Consider the following 20,943-nt stretch of genomic DNA (forward strand, 5'->3'; position numbering starts at 1 on the left):
ATGTGTTGGTCAACACACCTGGTATCGCTCCTCTTCCCTATTTCCCATCCATGCTGTATTTTAGCCCCTTTCTCATTTATTTATAAAATATGCACATCAACTGTCTATTAAATAAATACCAGAGACATGCAATTCATAAAACCTACAAGATCCTTAAAACGGTTACTTATCACACACACACAAACAAAACAATAAGAAAAACAGCTGCAGCAACAGAAAACTGCCTTTAAAAATCAAAGAACTCCTGTCGGTGACATTTTAAAGGGCCTTGCTAAGTAGGAATGTTTTGACTGGGCAGTGAAATGAATAAAGTGACAACGCTAGGCAAATTGCCTGGAGACTGAAGTGCACTGCACTGAGTTCCATGATGGAGGAAAGGCAAGATAACAGCCAAATAATTAAACAAAATTTCTCTCCAGTTAAGAGGTTCCACAGAGAGGGCACCACTGCTAAGAACTCCTCAGCAATCCTCACCGTTCTAACCTCTGTAAATAAAAGAAAGAAGAGCAGGGTTCTTGCCTACTGGTCTGGGAGAATGCAGACACAGATTTAGGGTATTTTGCAGCACTCTTGTCATATTTAGTGTTCAGTGACCATTCATCTGACCGAGTATGTGGCCACTCAATAGGCTGAGTGTTCAGGTAGAGCCCATTGCTAAGGGGCAAAGCACATGCTTTGCACAAAGAAGGCTCCAGGTTCCATCCGTGGCATCTCTAGTTAAAGGGATGCTGGATAGCAGCACGGAGAAAGACCTTACAGGGCCGCTGCCAGTTGCAATAGAACGTACTGGGCTAGAAGGACTCAGGTAAAGAAACTCCACAGAATCATTAGATTCTCCTCAGTCCCAGCACTAATCTCTGTGCATTTCTCCATGCATACATGCTTCTTCCATCCAGAACTGGTGCATGCCTTAAATTTTTCCATAAACCCAAAAGCGAATCTGTGTAATTGCATCGATGCACTGATACACCTAAGTTGACACTGTGCACCCATGGTGGTGGGAGGGGGAAAAATCTTTAGGACAGGAATCACAGAAGTAGGTGGGCTTAATGTCTACTAATAAAAAGACGAAATGAGCAAGTTGCCCACTTTGGAATATGTGCAACAATAGAAATTCACTTTTGAAAAAGAGAGAGAGCTCTGATAACGAAGGAGCAGCAGCAAGGCAATGACCGGGAAGTAGGGGGCCATGGGACTTATGTCTTGATCAGCCACAGGAAGGATGGAACACTAAACAGGACTTAAAGGTTATAAGGTCATTGGATCTCATGCGGACTGCACTACCACACTACACAATTACCAGGAGCAAACTGCAAAAAAAAAAAAAGGCAGCTGGTCCGGACACATCCGCCAAGGACTGCATTCTGCGTCATAAAAGTACAATGCAGAACTGAACCTCCCTCCACACAAGCTAAACCACTACACAATGTGATGCACACGCATTAATGTATCGTCGTATCAGACCGCAGGTGCTTGTGGTTCCAAGTTTGGAAGGAATAATTGCCACAGTGCAACTATAACCAGTCGCACACTTCCCCTTCATGCTGTGTAGCAACTGTCATGTACAGCTCTTTGTGCCAAGCCTGTTTCTCCAGCATGTGGAACTCTGTCAGAGACAAGTTAGCACAACACAAGCAGTACGTATTGGCTGTAACGGAGCAACTTGTCCACAATGTTTGCAAACCATACTGTGCTGTCCTGAGCCACAAAAAAACACAATGTTGATAATACAGTCTGTATGCTGCTCAAGTCTACTGAAGTATCAAAACCAATACGACTGCCTTCTTTTAAAAAAACCACTTGTGCTTTCAAAACGTGCCTGTAGAATGTCTGGAGCCTCAAGTCAGATCAAGGAATCCAGCATTTGCACTCACAACATTCAGAACTTGCTGATACAACAGCAGCAAATCCATTTCCACCAGAGGAAAGACTTCCTTTCTATTGTGCGATGGTTGTTAGGAGAAAACAATCTGAAATAATTAACTTTTTCTGCTGCTTTTACTGCTTGTCAATGATTAGCAAATGTTAAGCAATCAGCATTTTTTTCAAGAGCTCTTTTCTTTCTCATTTTCTTTCCCTTTAAGGACACCCCCCCACTGCCCCCCCCCAACCTGTGTGTCTACTTCTGCAAGCTGGTGAGAGAATCTTTGCCAAGTATGACCAATTTAAACATTTACACACCGATTTTCAAGGTCACTGCTGAAATACACGTTTTCACTTATGACATTATCCAAAAACTAGTCAGCACTACTGAATACAAAAGGCAGAGGTGGGGAGGCAGGAATGACGGAACAAGCTACCAAAGTTAAGTCTACGGTGAATGTGAGCTCAAATGCTGAGGGTGAGCAAGCCTCTTGGCAGGAAAAATCTAGATGTACTCATGTGGGTGGACATTGCCGTTTATTTGCACTGTTACATAAACAGAGATAACAAGCACCAAAGGGTCGCTTTCTCTGCCTCCAGTCTTCCAAGCCAATGAAGAGTGCCTAGAAACGGGAGAGTTCTTTGGGGAAGGACACCAACACTCGAAGCTGCAAAGCGCAGGGGGGAAAGTGGAAGGAACAAAAACACATTGTAAAGATTTGATGCCTGAAACAGTGCTCGGGGCAAAAAGCAGCACAAACATAAACGGAGCCACTGCCCTTACCTGGGCGATTTCCAGCTAGACAAGCGTGCTCCTGGGCTGCGCGGCGACAACCAGACGACTAACCTGCGGCCCCTGCAAGGCTCTCTCGCCCACCCGCTGCCCCATGTGCTCCGGGCTGTTTGGAATACATTCGGTGGGTGAGGGCTTCTGCTGCACGCTGCTGCGACAGGCAACAAACGGATTGAGCACCCGAGCAAAGCTGCTGCTCGATTCCCACACCAGCTGACTGGATAATTACACTAAACACATGCCGCCAGAGCCACTCCAACACAGCGACGCTCCTGGGATCCCTGGTGCCACCTGGCAGACTCTGGTCAAGCACAAGGGAGCTGGGCAGATAGAGCTCTCGGAAAACAATCCTCAGAGGCACCGCGCAAGTGGAAAGCAGCTAGTGGATGTGCTTCCATGCCCTGACGCCAACGTGCCCACACAACGAAGCAAGGAAACAGGCAAAGGAAACCCACTTAATGCTTCCATGGTGCTTTAGACTAGAGTGCCAAATAGGAAATGCAAGGTGTATTGTTGAAAGGATGGAGGAAGCGTCAGACTATAGGAGCCACCCACATTCTATAGGAGCTTAGAGCATGCCCCCGTATGGCCATCTCCACGCTTCTGCAGTGTATGGGAGACTTGCGAGCCACATGACACTTGTGCACAGCTCAGGAAAACCCCTTGAGAACTGAAGATCTGTTGGGTCAGCATAACCGTTGGAAACCACCATCAGTGGATGCTGCTTAAACTGGATGCTGTTTAAATGTCTCCATCCCCCATCTGCCGTTATATTCACACACTCTACATTTAGCATCCAAACAGGACCACAGGATACCTCTATCCAAAAATACAAAAATTCACAGAACACATCATTAACCTATGGAACTGGCTGCCACATACTGTGGTGATGGACATCAGCCTAGTTGGTTTTAAAGGGGGATTAGGCAAATCCATTGATGAGAGTCAGTCAACTACTAGTTATGACTGCTAAATAGAATCTCTATGTTCAAAGGCAGTATGCCTCTGAATACTAGTTGCTGGAGGATAGGCAGTGAGACAGAAAGGCCCCTCCTCCATGCTCTGCTAGTGGGCTTCCTGAAAACATCTGGCTAAGCACAGCTGGACATAAGATGCTGGACTAGACTAATGCAAAGAACGTCAGAGCAGCCCAGCTAGATCAGATAAAAATATGTCCATCTAGCCCAGCACACTGCTTCCAACAATGGCCAGCCAGATATTTCCAGGAAGCCCACAAATAAGGTACAGGGGCAGTAGCTGTGCCCAGCAACTGGTATTTAGAGGTACACTGCCTCTGAACATGGAGGTTCCTTGGAGAAGGCAGGCTTGGCTGTAGTCATTCATGCCCTGCTAACCACCAAAACAGACTACTATGATGTGTTCTATGGCGACTGCCCTACGGGGGCTGCTCTCAGAACCGTCAATTGGTGCAAAATGCTGCACCCAAAGCTCTGACTTGGGCTCACTGCATGGAGCACGCGACTCAGAGAGTACTTAAGCTGCAGTACTGACTACCAATTTCTTTCTGGGTGCAGCTCAAGGTGCTAGTGCCAGCCTTTCAAGAACTAAATGACCTGGGACCAGAACACCACTCATCCCACCCATGCCTGCTGGAACACCCAAGACAACAATTAAGGCCCTGCTCCATGCCCCATCCCACCCGCCCTGCCTTCAGAGGTGAGATGGGTGGACAGATGGCCTTTTCAGTAGTGGCATTTAGAATGCATTCCCAAAAGGAGGCCCACCTGGCCTGATCTGTTTCTGTCTAAGACTAGAGCTCTTGAGGGCAGCTTTTTGGCTGGGGGGGATTGCTGGCTGGGGGATTACGGGAGATACAGTCCAACACATCTGGAGGGCACCAGGTTGGGGAAGGCTGGAGTAGGGTGATGTTATCTGCTGCTGGATATGGTTATGGCATTGGTGTTTCGTGTGCTGTTGTTTTTGGTTTGTTTGTTGTAAATGTAATTAGTTTTATCCTGTCCTTATCTTTTGTATATGCTATTTTAACTGTATAAGATGCTCTGGGGGTCCTTGCGGGGCAAAAGAGTCAGATAGAACATAGAAGTACTGGAAAAAAGTAGTTTTAGCTATTACGACTAATAATCCTTGGTCTCTTCTTATGTATGGAAATGCTGGACCCCAATAGCATCTTTGACAATCTGAGTGAAGAGAGCTGCTAAAGCACAAGGAAAAGGGAGGGAAGAATCCCAGATGTATGTGTTCACATTTGGGATCATGCACACATGTGTGTCATACTCCTAAGACTAAGGTGGCCGTGTAACATGCCTGGATAAAATGGTCCCTTCTACCATTAAAATGATGGCGTTGAGCCCCTGGGAGCCCCTCACATCCATGCTCTGAACGGACTTTCCACAGCTCTCTGGGGACAAGTTTAAGATGGTGGCTTGGACTTAAAAAAATGCTGGACTGCACATACCTATGAGATCACCACTGGATTTACTGTCAGCTTATGGCGGCCTCTTGTCGATGGTGCCTTTCAAATAGGCATCAGGACCAGCCAGGACTCAGAACTATGAGTTGCTGCTCTTTGGCGTGAATCACTTGAGGCTGCAAGGTGGAGGAAGAAGTTAGCAATATCATCCTCCCAGGCCCCAGCTTAGTTCCACCTCTGTTCCCACCAGGTAATCCTCTTGCTTCTCCTGAACTGGCCAGGCTATAAATCCTTCCTGTGCTTCTACAGCTCCCCAGCGCGACTCCAGGAAACTGCCTGTTCCTCTACCTCACTGCCTATCTATTTTGTTTTCTTGCTCAAAACATCTAGGATCACTTGCCCTGGGTGGCAATAGCGTTGTGTGGTGTGTTCTGCTGCTCCACCAGCAACAGCCAACAACACAGAGCAGGAAAGGGGAAATCATGCAAAAGGAAGTCATCGCAGTACAAGGTATGTGATCCTGCACATTATGGGGGAGAACCTGACATGGGGATGCCAATTTCACCAGTAGCCCAGGGCATCTGTAATGTACAGCACTGTCATAAGAAGGCAAGATCAGACCAACAGCTGGGCCTTCCAGCCTGTCTTCCTATCCAGCAATGGGGGCAGGAGACAATATCCAGTAACAATGAGTTATCCAACTCTCCAGCACCTGGCGTTCAGACGCTCACTGTCTTTTAACATGGCTATCATGGCTAGTAGCCACCAATAGGCAGGTCCATCCTTCCACATATTTGTCCAATCCTTTTAAATAGCCATTTATAGCAGTTGCCATCACAACATTTCATGGTAACTGATTTCCACAGATTTTTCACTGTAGCAAGTAGTACTTCCTTTGGTTTCAAACTTGCTGCCTATCAATTTCAGTGGTTTATTTTTTATTTAGAGAGAAGGTAAAATTATTTTTCCCCACCTCCCACCCCCAGTTCACTCTCATTATGATTTTATAGACCTCTGCCATGTTTCCTGCAACTCGCCTTTAATGGCCAAACTTCATATGGCAGATGTTTCTTCCCCACCACCTCTTGGATTGGAGCTGCAGCCTTGAGAGGGGTGGATCACACCCTTTTTCCCCACACAGGTTCTCCAATTAAAAACAGGCTCCCAGGCTGCTATTAGCCAGAGAGGGGGGAAAGATAATGCAAGTACCTTTCTGCAATCAACAGTATGGGGGCGGGGGGGATTTAAATTGGTGAAACCATGCAGGGAGAGTAGATTCAACCCTGGTGCTTTGGTATAATCCTATTCAGACTCCTTGTCGTCCCCCCCCCCCCCAAGTTTCTAAGCATAAAAACAAATCCAGCAGGAGATCCAATCAGTCTAGTTTGGTCCTAAGATAGTAAAATGTTAGGTGTCTATTTGGCCTGCCAAGATTTCCCCCCTGAATCGTGCCATCTTGCACAAGTGCCATGTGGCAGCTCACAGGTGGTGGCCCACAGATCTTATACTGCCTACCCCCTTTTACCCCAATGACCTATGCCTGCTACCCTAAATAAACAAAACAAAATTTCTTTAGAACATGAATGTTATCCTGCCTCTCCAAAGCTTGAGCAGACTCACAACATAGTGACACACACAGCATCTCTACACCAGCCTAAAATCTGCATTGAAAACAGGGCTTTCTGCTTCCGTTTTAAATGCAGGATCACAACGACTCCCTGTATCTGAGTCTACCATTGATCTCGCTCCTCTTCTTGCCACTTTTACTCTTTTCACAGAGGGAACTCAAGTGGAACACGACGGGGTAATTTGAGAGCTCATTATCTGCGATCTATTTAAAAATGGAACAAGGGGCATTTAATTCAGGAGATGCCTTGAATTATCACGGCGTCATGTAAACAGCCCGCAAACGTCCGTGAAGGAGCAATCTCAATCACAGGATAAAAGCTCAGTGTGAAGGAGCCCACATTCTACCCCTTCCCCAAATCATTTCTCCTCTCTCCCCGAAAACACTTAACAGGGAGTTAAACATTGCAAGCTCTGCAGGCAAAATAGCAAGGAACAGGGAAAGAAGCGAGATGAAAATGAAATGAAGTGAATCTTAAAAATGTGGAAAGTCAGCTCCAGACACCAAGGGTTTGATGCAAAAGGGAAAACTTTTGCCCTAAGCTAAAGCTGCAGGAGGGGAGCCATTTCTTGATGAACTTGGCCTTTCTAGATAAGGAGCAGAATGAACACTGAGCTAAGTATGTATAGGTGATCTTCTTGATGGTCTCACTCCAGCCCCAAATGCACCATTATTGCCTCTTTGATGGATAATTTAGTTAGGGAATTTTGCCCTAGGATGTTCAGGGTTGTAGGATTTTTGTCCAGGGCTTCCTTCTTCTTCAAGATGGTCTTCTAAGCATATACAACTTTTTTTTGGGATAGCTAATTCTAAGTCTGCTTTTGCAAATGAACCCCCCCTTCCCATATGGTAAGAGGTAAAAGAGACACTTTAATCACAAGTTGATATAGAGGCTCAGGGGTGTGTGTGTGTTCAATTGCCATCTTTGCTTTTTGTGTTTCAAGCCAGCATATCTAGGCAAAAAGCCATTTCGGCAGTGCTGTGTTCAAAAGCACTTACCCTTTGGCAGTCTTGCTTTCTGCAGTCCCTCCTCTGTTCACCATTATCAGCTGGGTGGGTGATTGATGAGCAGACAAGCCCGCTTTTGAACAAGGGACTACAGGGGGGATAACTTTGTCCCTTCCGTTTCCTTGGGTTTTGCCATCCTGTTAATTAATCACAGTGTCCAGCAGAACAAGAGGCAGAGTGAAATTTGAGCTCCATATGGCACCGGGGGGGGCCTGCCCATTCTTCTTTACCAACCCAGAATCCCTATCACAGGGTTTTAATTTCCTTTTCTTTTTAGCAGCGTTGCCAACTTCAACCATTTTCATGATTGCAAGTCTTGTTATGCCCTTGGGGTGGAGGGGAGGATCTTGAAACATGGAGTTCTTGCCCTCATACAGTGAAAGAGTTTGCATTTCTAGAGGAGTCAGTGTAGATGGCCTAATAACCTTTTCCTGTAGGGTGTGTGTGTGTTTAATGCATTTTTAAACTGCACCTTCACCCAAAATTGGATTTCAGCATGGTATACATAAAAATGTACAACAATATAATATTAAAACATAAAACATTTAAACAATACAAGGCATACAATATGTGCGACTGAAACGAATCTCCTAGTGCACTTTACAAAGTAAGCATTGGCCAAGATTGGCCCGACTGAAATAGAGCTGCCGCTTGGGGGAAGCGCAGGAGTTTATCTTGAGAAACCACTCACAGGAATGCATTAAGGTCAAAAATGAAAAATTTTGGCTATCTGTGTTGTTTGTAGGCTTGGGGGAGAAATTCGTTGTGTTTGCGTTTCAATGTGAACATGTAATTTGCACCTCCAGACCTATACACAAACCGAAATGAAGTCATACTTTGATATTCGCACTTAATCTCAATTTTGTGATGCAGTTGTCGAATTTTAAAAAAATGCATACAAACTGCATACCTTAGGGGAATGTTTTAGAACCTGCAACATGCAAGCAGGTTGAGTGCTCATTCTGCAGACGTTATAGCACCCCCCTTTTTTATCTGGAAGACATGGATTTGACTGGGTATCAACCTCTCTCAGTAAAACCTCACCCAGCACCTTGAATGAGCATGCATGTTTGCACATGTGTGATCTTTGGGGAGCCTCAATTTCTCAAAAAAAAAAAAGAGGGGGGAAAGGCAGGAACAAATGATTGCTGGTTTCTAATCCTGGCTTTAACTTGGAGAATTCATTACCAGAAGATGTGGTGATGGCTATTAGCTTAGAAACCCTTTTTAAAGGACTAGTGTGGTGTTCCCCATTCTGGTGTCCCCCGGATGTGTCCCATAACTGCAAATCCCATAATTCCCAGCCAGCATGGCCAATGGCTAGCATATCTGGGAATTATGGGAGTTGCAGTCCAATACATCCTGATAGCGCCAGGTTGGGGAAGGCTGGGTTAGAGAAATTCATGGAGGGGGAGATGTCTACCAATGGCTATTAACCATGATTGCTAAATGGAACTTTCATAGATTCAGATGCCTCTGAATAAGAACATAAGAAGAGCCCTTGCTGGATCTGACCAAGAGTCCATCTCATCCAGCATTCTGTTCACACAGTGGCCAACCAGCTGCCCATAGGAAACCCACAAGCAGGACATGAGTGCAACAGCAACCTTCTGCCCAAGTTCCCGAGCAACTGGTGGAGGTAACATATAGCCTTCACAACTAATAGCCATTTATAGCTTTATCCTCCATGAGAGTATCAGCTGTGGGGGTGGGGGGATTGCAAACAGCAGGTGAAAGCTATTGCCCCCATAATGCTCTGTGGGTAGGCTTCCCAAAAGCATTTGGGAAACAGGATACTGGACTAGATGGACCAATCCAGCAAGGCTGCTCTTAACCTCTGAATACAGCACGGATGGTTTAGGTATCAACATGAGCACCAGAAACAGCCTCTCTTCTGTATCCTCCTCCCACCAAGAATATGCAAAAACCAACTGCCTAGAGGGATTTTTCTAAATATGATATACCTTTAAGCTTCTCTCATACAATTTGAGTGTATGTGTTCACATGGCGTAGAAAGTGGGGAAGGAACATTAAAAAAAATCGAATATACATTCCAAACACTGCAGAGATTACATTAGAATTACAGATATGGAAAATGCAAACACCAGTTTAAGATCATGTGTCAAAACACACTGAGACCAGGTCTAAGTCAACAACGGTTTCCCAGATGGAAAGGCAACTTTGAGCTTTATTGCATCATCTGGCTCCTTTAGTAATAATAATTACCCTGGCTAATCAGTATTTTTAATTGGAAAGAAACAGTTTCTGTAGCCCACAGATTATTTGAACAGCCTTAATGATGCACTAACAGATCTATTTTCCCTCTGTGTCTTTAAAAAATATAATAACAATAACATGCCTAGAAGCCTTCAGCATGTCTGCTTTGAGGCACTGCCTTGGAGATTCAAAGAGGCTTTGCAGCAAGGACCTCTCAATCCAGAATCGACATTGCTCAGCCCAGAACATGAACATGAAGGCTACTGAATGCATGCTTGTTAGGTTACATCTCCTCTGCACTGAGCTCATGGATTCCTTGCACGTCATGTGTGGGATCTTACCCACCCACACAGCAAGAGCATCCTGTTGGACTTCAGTGGAGGGAACAATTACACACCTACATACGCAGCCACTTAATCTCATCTCCCAGTCTAGAAGTAACACAGGTGCATTAGTTCTCTCTCTCCTTCGTCAAAATGTTTCTTAATCTATTCTAATCCTGTAGTAAGACTGTATCAACGTGGAGAATGTGTCTGGATACAGAGGGAGGAGTGCATGCGTCTCTAAAACATATCCAAACACACTCAGTCTTGTCTGACAGCTACATATTTCTGCTTATCAAGGAGGATTTCAAGTTTGTGAAGAGCACTGGTGGAGAAAAAAGCGAGGGAGTAAGAAAAAGATAACTCCATTTCTCAACTGAGATTGATCAGCTCTGAGCTTACAAAGACCAGCAAGGAGGGGAAAAATCAGTTTGCTTCCTAGTGTTGCAAATGCAAACACAATTTTCCACTCACTGGGGAGCAGGCTGCACACAACTTTCCATGGGATGTCAAATTTACCTGGAGGTTGGATTTAAGAGAGGAGATAGGGCCTTTGAGAATGGGTACTTGCAAATGGAAAGCAGCCAAATACCCTTCTACTCTTCTGTAGCACGTCATAAGAGGTAGAGCTATTTGGAAGCAGGTTGAGAGAAAAGGGTGTTATTCACTGGGCCAAATCCTGAAAATCTCACTGAAAAAAACTTTCACAGCACAAGACAACGACACCCTCTCATCTCCGCTCATCACATCACACATTTTCTAAGTTGCAGGAGCAACAGTGCTTGTGCTGACTGATCTCCAGGGCAGATGTGATTGCACTTAAAGGAGGCGGAGCAGGAGATAGCACCGGTATTATGATGTAATGTCTGTATTACACCTGAATCCAAAACACAGAATCATAGCACTGGAAGGGGCCATTTAGGCCATCGTCTCAAACCCCCTGCTCAGTGCAGGAATCCAATTGAAAGCACCCCTGACAGAAGGCTGTCCAATCTCTGCTTGAATACCTCCAGGGACGAGAGCCAGCATCTCCCAAGGCAGGTGGTTCCATTGTTTGACTGCTCTGACCGTTAGGAAGTTTTTCCTGATGTTCAACCGAAATCTGCTTCCCTGTAACTTCAGGCCATTATTTCATGTCCTTCCGTCTTGGATGATAGAGAACAGGTTGTGGCCCTCTTCTGTATGACAACCATTAAGGTACTTGAAAAGTGCTGTTGTATTTGCCAGGTACAACAGCATCATGCTAGAGAAGGAGCTGTCATTCTCCCTCCTGAGCAGCGCAGGTTGAAGCGACAGCAACTTTCCCATGGTCAAGTTGCAAAGTCCAAGATAGGTTTATTAATTTAGCTCACTATTTCTCTACAGTTTGGGGTGGAGAACTGCCCTGGAAATATAACTGAAGGATCCTATAAAAATACTTATATTAAATATATAACCATTAAAAATTAACACACATCATTAAAAAAAACTATTTGAAGTTCCTCCATGGATGCTTAGTCCCATCATTGAAGGTCAACCCAAAGAAGAAAGCCCTTTCACAATTCTTCTAACCTTGATCTCTAGGCCAGGCAACTCATGACCCTCCAGATGTTTTGGCCTACAACTCCCATCATCCCTCACCATTAGCCATGCTGGCTAAGGATCATGGGAGTTGTAGGCCAAACATTTGGAGGGCTCCAAGTTGCCATGCGCTAGCAAAGGATCTTCTAAAACTGAAGGGAAGCCACAGAGAACCTCTCTCGATGGCTTCCTGTTTGAACTTGGCATATGAATTGTACTCTCAAGAACATACTTTCAGCAGATTTTAATTCAAGATCTGCACTTTCAGCAGATCTTAACTACCACAACGGAGAGGGCAATCTCCATGATATTTATAGTAATTTAGAATGATGGCTTCCAGACTCTGTGGGCCACACCCATAACAACAGCAGCAGGAGAGAGTTATCGCCTTCATGTTCTAATTATGTTCTAGCTTCCCATAGACATTTGCTCAGCCACTATGAGAAACAGTATGCTGGACTAGATAGGCCTTTGATCTGTTCCAGCAGGGCTCTTCTTAACAACCCACTCCCTTAGGGCTCTGGTTGCCCTTTGCATACATATAGTCCATAAAAAGAGCGTTAGCGGGGTTGCCATAGGTCTTCCTAATCTGGTGCCACCCAGATGTTTTGGACTACAACTTTCATCCTCCCCAGCCAGCATGGCTAATGGCTTGGTGGTCAAAGACAATGGGAGGTTGTAGTCCAATGAATCTGGGTGGCAGCAGCTTGGGGAAGGCTGCTATAGATTGTATCTATGTCTGCACAAAACTGTCAGTAATTTTAATATCTGGCTACTTGCTGTTAGAATCAAAGGGTTTACAGAAGGAGAATTTGGCCTATCCAATGCCCCTTTGATTGGCAAAGCCAACCGAAAACACAAGTTAGCAACAGCATCCAAGTGCCAACTTCAAAACAGAAAGCGCATGTTAGTGAGGCATGTGCAGTGGCCACCCAGCAACTACGGAACTCCTGCCTGTGGAAAATTACCCAACCCTGAGCATATATCAGAAATATTGTACAACAGTTTCCATTTTGACTGTTCTTGGGAGTGAAGGTTAAGCCAACAAAGGGCTGAGACATTTGCAACTATTGTGACTTCACTGTTTTGACTGAATTTTAATTGAAATGTAATGGTGCAATTCTGTCACCCCCTCAGCCAGCAACTCAACCCCAAGTTTCCAAGATGTGGCAGGCAATTTATTCAAAGATTAAGTCAAATCTGACCTATCTAATCAGCATTGTATCCTGCTTGGTTCTGCCTCGGCTTGTGCTTGGACTAAACGTGAACAATTTACCTAGTGATGGGTCATACAAATACACTGTGGCACCTAACCACATGATGGGAATTTAATCACTCAGCCGCTTCCCTGGACTTGTGCTCTGTGCAAGGGTGTGGTAAAATTCTCTTCACCATGAGTGGATGCCACAACCCCCAACATGGCTGTATGCTTCCTTATCATGGTGAGCGACTTGTTGATTAGCAGGTGTTTGTGTTCCAACACCAGGCAGCCCTGCAGCATCTGCCAGACCACACCAGCCACAATTTTTACACAGTACAAGGCAAATCTTCTTTCTGCTGTGCTGAAGGAGCTCCTGTTGCTGATATTTCTGAGCATAAGGAATTGGCAAGGTTCTTACAGGAGTTATTCTTAACTTTGTGGATTTTGCTTTCCTGCCCGCTCTCAGCCACATTTGTGTTCGAGTCAATTATGTGCTTCTTTAACCTTTGCTCAGCATAATTCTACAGCTACACAGCGATGATGATCGTTATTATTCTCATTAGTGTGGAGAGCCCTCAGTGCCTCTACGGCACTTCACAAACAAAGCTATCGAGCAGCAGCCGCCCGCCTTACGCCAACCCCTTTCCTGCCGAGGGATCAATATCTCACTGCCCTTATTATTTTAATTTTAATGCCTCATGTGGGGTTTCACAACAGAAATAATTATAAGCCAGTGATGAAAGTATCTTGCTTCCCACAGAGCAAAGGAGACCTTGGGGTTCAATTAAACAACAAGAGAAAACAACAAAGATGGTGCCCTGTGTTTGTGCTCCCTCTTCACAACACATCCCCCTTGTTATTCTTATCTAATGTAACGGCTTAGGTAACCATGCTTAATTGTTGCCCAGATGGTGAAACGTGCTTCGTATCAACAAGACCGCATAAGAAGAGCCCTGCTGGATTAGACTGAAGGCCTCTCTAGTCCAGCATTCTGCTCCCACACTGGCCAACCAGGTGCCTGTGGGAAGCCCATGAACAGGACATAAGCACAAAAGCACCCACCTACTTCCTCCCCCCACCAACTGGTACTCAGGAGCCATACCCCGCTGATACTATAGTCAATGTATCACCATTATGACTACTGGCCACTGATAGCCTTATCCTCCATAGAATCATAGAATAGTAGGGTTGGAAGGGGCCTACAAGGCCATCGAGTCCAACCCCCTGCTCAATGCAGGATCCAAGTACGAGCATCCCTGACAGAAGGCTGTCCAGTCTCATCTTGAATGCCTCCAGCATGGGAGAGCCCACCACCTCCCTAGGGAATTGGTTCCATTGTCGTATTGCTCTAACAGTCAGGACGTTTTTCCTGATGTTCAGCCGGAATCTGGCTTCCTGTAACTTGAGCCCATTCTTCTGTGTCCTGCACTCTGGGATGATCGGGAAGAGATCCTGGCCTTCCTCTCTGAGACAACCTTTCAAGGACTTGAAGAGTGCTATCCTATCTCCCCTCAGTCTTCTCTTCTCAAGGCTAAACAGGCCCAGTTCTTTCAGTCTTTCTTCATAGGGCTTTGTTTCCAGTCCCCTGATCATCTTTGTTGCCCTCCTCTGAACCCTCTCCAGTTGGTCTGCATCCTTCTTAAAGTGTGGTGCCCAGAACTGGACACAGTACTCCAGATGAGGCCCCACCAGTGCTGAGCAGAGGGGAACTAGTACTTCCCGGGATTTGGAAGCTATGCTTCTATTAATGCAGCCCAAAAGAGCATTGGCCTTTTTTGCAGCCACATCACATTGTTGGCTCATAGTCACGTATCCCCCATCTTGTAACTGTGCATTTGGTTTCTTTTTCCTAGGTGCACAACTTGGCATTTATCCCTATTCAATGTCATTCTGTTGTTTTCTGCCCAGCGCTCCAGTCTATCCAGATCACTTTGAATTTTGTTTCTGTCTTCCAAGTATTAGCTATCCCGCCAAATTTGGTGTCATCTGCAAATTTTATCAGCGTTCCCTGCACCTCCTCCTACGAGTCATTAATAAAAATGTTGAAGAGTACTGGGCCCAGGACTGAGCCCTGTGGTACCCCACTTGTTACCTCTCCCCAGTGTGAGAAGGTCCCATTGATAAGCACTCTTTGAGTCCGATTCTGTAGCCAACTGTGGATCCACCGGATCATTGTTTCATCTAGCCCATTTTGAGCTAGTTTGCTCATCAGGAGATCATGGGGCACTTTGTCGAAAGCTTTGCTGAAGTCAAGGTATATGATGTCTACAGCACTCCCACAGTCCACAAGGGAGATGACTTGATAAAAAAAATGAGATCAGATTCGTCTGGCAGGACTTGTTCTTGACAAATCCATGTTGGCTTCGAGTAATCACTGCATTGTTTTCAAGGTGCTTACAGATGAATTGCTTTCTAATCTGCTCCAGAATTTTCCCAGGGATTGATGTCTGACTGACTGGTCTGTAGTTCCCAGGTTCCTCCTTTTTACCCTTTCTGAAGATAGGGACCACATTAGCCCTCCTCCACTCATCTGGCACTTCCCCCGTCCTCCATGATTTCTCAAAGAGAATAGACAGCGGTTCTGAGAGTTCTTCTGCCAGTTCCTTTATTACTCTAGGATACAGTTCATCTGGCCCTGGATATTTGAACTCATTCAATGTAATTCGGTGTTTCTTGACCAGATGCCTATCTATTTCAAGCTGCAATCCTGCCCCTTCGGCCCGTACTTCGCCTTTTTCTTTGTCATCTGTTATCGTTTTGCCATCCTTATTTAATAGATGAACAACCATTTATTTCCTCTGCCTTTTACTATGCACGTAGCTGAAGAAAGCCTTTTTGTTGTTTTTAGCATCCCTCGCTAACCTCCGCTCGTTCTCAGCTTTAGCCTTCCTGACATCATCCCTGCAATTCTGTGCTACCTGCTTGTACTCTTCCTTTGTTACTTGGCCTACTTTCCACTTCCTATATGTGTCCTTTTTTGTTTTCAGGTCATCCCCAAGCTTTTTGTGAAGCCACATTGGCTTCTTCTTCTTCTGTTGTCTTCCACCTTTTCTTCTTGTTGGAATTGTTTGTAATTGTGCCTTGAGAATTTCCTTTTTTAAAAGCTCCCACCCATCTTGGACTCCTTTTCTTGTTAGCATCGCTTGCTATGGGACCTTACTGATCATTGTTCTGGGTTTATTAAAATCAGCTTTCCTAAAATCCAGGGTACGCGTTTGATTACACTTGGCTTTTGCTTCCCTTAGCACCAAGAACTCAAGTACAACATGGTCGCTTTCCCCCAGAGTTCCTGTAATTGCTACTTTATCCACTAAGTCATCTCTGTTGGTTAGGATCAAGTCAAGGATAGCCAATCCTCTAGTTCCTTCCTCTACTTTCTGTAGGAGGAAGTTATCCGCCACACACGTCAGGAATTTCCTGGAGGGACCACGTTTTGCAGAATTTGTCTCCCAACAAATATTGGAGAAATTGAAGTCCCCCATTACTACTACATCATGCTTCCTTAAAACATTGGCTATTTGCTTTTCAAAAGTTTCATCCTCGTCTTCTCCTTGATTGGGTGGCCGGTAGTCGACTCCGACCACCAGGTTCCTTTTATTCTTTGCTCCATTTATTTTGATCCAGATGCTCTCGATGGAGGTACCAAGCTCATCCTCCTGTATTTCTGTGCAGAGATACGTATTTTTCACATACAGTGCAACCTCACCTCCCTCTCTTAGGGATGTCGGAGAATTTCTCCACGATTCTCCGGGAGGCCGAATGCCAACGCATTCAGCCCCCCAAAATTGGTGGGGAAATTCTCCGCCCCCCCACCCCCCCCGGGATGGGACTTACCTTGTGCGAATGTCCCTCTCGGCGGCGGGTCCCGGCGGTGGTTCGGCGACAGTTCAGCGGCCGGTCTTCCGACCGGCTGCTGCCGCCACCATTTCCCAGTAAAGTAAAGTAAAGTAAAGTAAAGTAAAGTAAAGTAAAGTAAAGTAAAGTAAAAAAAAAAAAAAGTGATAGGCTACGTAATGATTTACGTAGCCTATCACGGCTAGATTTTCAAAGTCAGCAATGATAGGCTACGTAAATCTTTACGTAGCCTATCACGGCTGACTTTGGGGGGGGGAAGCGTGTACACAAATGGCGGTGCCCATGGGCGCCACCATTTGCGTAAGCGCTTTCCCCCCCCCAAAGTCAGCCGTGATAGGCTACGTAAAGATTTACATAGCCTATCACGGCTGACTGAAAATCTAGCCGTGATAGGCTACGTAAATCGTTACGTAGCCTATCACGTTTTTGTTTTTGTTTTTTTACTTTAGTTTTTTCTTTCGCGGCCGGAGAGGCGGGGCGCTCCCCCCCGGCCTGAATTTCGGCTGGGAGGGGCGGGGCGCCTCCCCACCCGCCAAGAATTTCAGGGGGAGAACCGGAGCGCCTCCCCCCCCCACCGAAAACAGCTGCGGGACCAGGTAAGGGACTTTCGTCCATCCCTACTTTCTGTTCCTCCTGTTCTTTTTGAACAAGTTATATCCTTCAATTGCTGTATTCCAGTCATGAGAGTCATCCCACCAAGTCTCAGTTATACTTATCAAGTCATAATTTCCCTCCTGTATTAAGAGTTGAAGTTCGTTCTGTTTGTTTCCCATACTCTGGGCATTAGTATATAGACATCGAAGACCATGTACTTCATAGTCTGGCTTTCTTCCTACATGTTTGTGAAGACTATTATTGGGCGCTATCAGAGCTGTTCTCTCCGTTGCAGTGCATGCACCTACATCCATTGTTACCCCCAACATTACATCTCCCTTCCCCATAGGATTCAGTTTAAAGCCCTCCTGATGAAGTTCTTCATGCTGTTGCCAAACACATTCTTCCCATCCTTTGTGAGGTGCAACCCATCCCTTGCCAACAGCCCATCTTCCAATAGCCCGTGGTCCCAGAATCCAAATCTCTCTCATTGGCACCACCTTCGTAGCCAGTCATTCATAGGGGTGCACGAAAGTCACTTACCTGGTCTTGCAGCTTGCTTCACGGTGGGGGGGAGGCGCTTCGCTGCACCCCCGAAGTTCAGGCCGGGGGGGGGAGGCTTCCCTCTTCGCCCGGCCAAAATTCAGGCCGGGGGGGAGGCTTCCCGCCTTGCCCGGCCGAAATTCAGGCTGGGGAGAAGCGCCCTGTCTCCCCGGCCACAAACTTCAAAATAAAAAAACGCCCCTGTGATAGGCTACGTAACAATTAACATAGCCTATCACGGCTAGATCTGCAAAGTCATCTGTGATAGGCTACGTTAATCGTCACGTAGCCTATCACAGGTGACTTTGAAAAAAAAAAAAGCACGTACGCAAATGGCGGCCCCCATAGGGAGCTGCCATTCGCGTTCCTTATTTGGTCCGTGTAGTCTACGTAAAGATTTACGTAGACTACAGCGAAAATAAGGGCAACGCTATTTGCGTTGTTCTTATTTTCGCCGTAGTCTACGTAAATCTTTACGTAGACTACAGGGACCAAATAAGGAACACGAATGGTGGCTCCCTATGGGGGCCGCCATTAGCCGTACGCGCTTTTTTTTTTAAAGTCACCCGTGATAGGCTACGTGACGAATAACATAGCCTATCACGGCTGACTTTGCAAATCTAGCCGTGATAGGCTACGTTAATCGTTACGTAGCCTATCACAGGGGCGTTTTGTTTTTTTTTACTTTGCTTGTAATGGCGGTGGCGGCAGCCAGTCGAAAGACCGGCTGCCGCCCCCGCCCCTGACGAAGACCTGCCGAACTGCCGCCAGGACCCGCCGCCGGGAGGGACATTCGTGAAAGCTAAGTCCCATCCCGGGGGGGACGGGGGGGGGACGGGGGGCGGGGGGGCGGAGAAGGTCTCCCCGAACAACCTTCGGAGGACCGAATGCGTTGGCGCTCGGCCCCCCGAAGTTTCGGGGAGAAATTCTCCCCCATCCCTAGTCATTTACCCGGAGTATTTTTCGTTCCCTTTCTATCCCTCTTCTAACTACTGGAAGGATGGATGAGAAAACTATCTGGGCCCCAAAGTTCTTGAGTTTCCTTCCCAAAGCTTCAAAGTCTGACATGTTTTCTTCATAGCTCTGCTTGACAGTATCATTTGTTCCCACATGGATGAGAAGAAAGGGATACCTGTCAGTGGGCTTTATGAGCGCAGGCAACCTTTCAGTCACGTCTCTAATCCGTCCTCCTGGGAGACAACATACCTGGTGAGTCCACGGGTCTTCACGACATATCTTTGGGTCTCGATCCCATGCAGCAAGGAGTCTCCCACTACTACCACTCTTCTCTTCTTCTTCTTCTTGTAGGCCTGGGTTTCATCGCCTCTGTTTGACTGACCTTCAGCCTCTTGCTCACTCTCATGTAGGTTCCCCTGTGATTCTTCCTCTGCAGGCTGTCCTCCAGTCTCATATGCAAGTACCTGGAATCGGTTCCACAGCTCCACTGCTTCCACTGGTGCAGAGTGGCGTCTAGTTCTTCTTCTCCTAACTGTCACCCATTTCCAAGGAGTATCCTCTACTCCATTTTTCTTCACCTCAGCATTTCCCACTGCCTCATCTTGCTGTTGCTCTTCAAGCTTCTGGTCTTCCCTTTGCTGCTGTAGTTCCCCCATTCTGTCCAAGAACTCTTTGTGTTCTCTTATTCCCCAGCAGGTCGACAGTCGCCGTTCCAGTCCACTTACTTTTTCTTCCAGCAGCGTGATCAACTTGCACTTGTTGCAGGTGTAGGCCATGTTGTTCTCAGGCAAGAAAACAAACATTGCACACACCTTGCAGGTCACCACCATGAAATAGTCTAATTGCCTTTGGCTGTCACTACATCTTGAGGTAGGAAATTTCATAGTTTTAACTATGCACTGTGTGAAGAAGGACTTCCTTTTATCTGTCCGGAATTTCCCACCATTCAACTTCATGGGATGACCCCACTGGGTTCTAGTATTCACAGAGAATTTTCCCCATCCACTTTCTGCACACCATGTGTAATGTTATACATTTCTATCATGTCCCCCTTCTTAATCCTTTTTTCTAAACTGACTAATGCAACCAAGGGATGAGGACCAACCCTTTAGTGCCTTCTTATTGTTCAACCTTTATCACTGGAACCTTCTCCTGAGGAAGAAAGGGGTGGAATAGTCAAACCCTGGCTCTTTCAAGCTTGGAAGAAGAGAAGGGCAAAATCAAGGAGAAGATGGGAGCACAGAAGTTTTTCTAGAGCTCAGGGAAAAATCACATGACCTGTTCCAACCTCTTGTCATTCCAAGGCTTTCGTGCTCATTTCCTTAAAGTTGGGTGGTGGTGCACAGAGTTCAGGATCTGCTGAGGGTTCAAGTCCTGGCAGGACTGTACCTCTAATTTCAAAAACAGCAATTACAGGCCAACAAATGTTAGTGAAAGTGGACTGCTCTAATTGGAAAGGGTGATCTGACAGATACACCTACACAACTGGGCAAAAGAACAAAGGCCGCTAAACAGTAAGGAGACAGAGAGTCTCTTAGGTGACCATCTGACAGAGATTCCTGTGCACACCACACTCCAAGACTCAGGCTTACTTCCCTGCCATCCACTTTGGCATCAGGTGCTGGTGTTTTACCACTGAGATGCATATGCATGCTGATGTCCTTTATTTGCACACTTACCAACAACAGTTAAATCAAGAGAGAGCCAACCAGCAAGGCAGCCTTGCTGAAAAACTAGGTTAGAGAAGAAGAATGAACTCTCACTGGCAGGAGGAGACAAGCAGTGACATGTTTTAAGAGACAAACACATTGGGAGCCATTAGGTTTTAGGGAAAATGTAGTTAATTATGTTTAACTTAAACACACATACATGGAATGTGATGCCTGGGACTCTGCACATTCCAAGTGATGCTTGATTCGCTTAGTATTTTTAAGATTTCAATTATTTTCCAACTACTAGTCTAATGAAATCCATATTTGATTCTTAGATGCATCCTCAATGGCAAAAATC

General features: G+C 45.9%; 1 protein-coding gene across 15 annotated transcripts in view; it reads right to left on the reverse strand.

The window, feature by feature from the left end:
- The window catches only part of NCOA1 (nuclear receptor coactivator 1), a 406,595-nt gene that overhangs the window by 164,519 nt on the left and 221,133 nt on the right, over positions 1-20,943 (reverse strand). Inside the window, exon 3 of one of the 15 annotated variants that reach the window (XM_084829481.1) lies at positions 5,094-5,224. The exons of the other annotated variants lie outside the window; for them this stretch is intronic. The gene's annotated coding sequence lies outside the window, so the exon portion shown is untranslated. The remainder of the gene's footprint in view (positions 1-5,093; positions 5,225-20,943) is intronic. 15 annotated transcript variants of the gene reach the window in all.

The sequence above is a fragment of the Heloderma suspectum genome, chromosome 1 (assembly GCF_057233095.1).
Source record: "Heloderma suspectum isolate Gila_16-S chromosome 1, 16-S_ref, whole genome shotgun sequence".
Taxonomy (NCBI): domain Eukaryota; kingdom Metazoa; phylum Chordata; class Lepidosauria; order Squamata; family Helodermatidae; genus Heloderma; species Heloderma suspectum.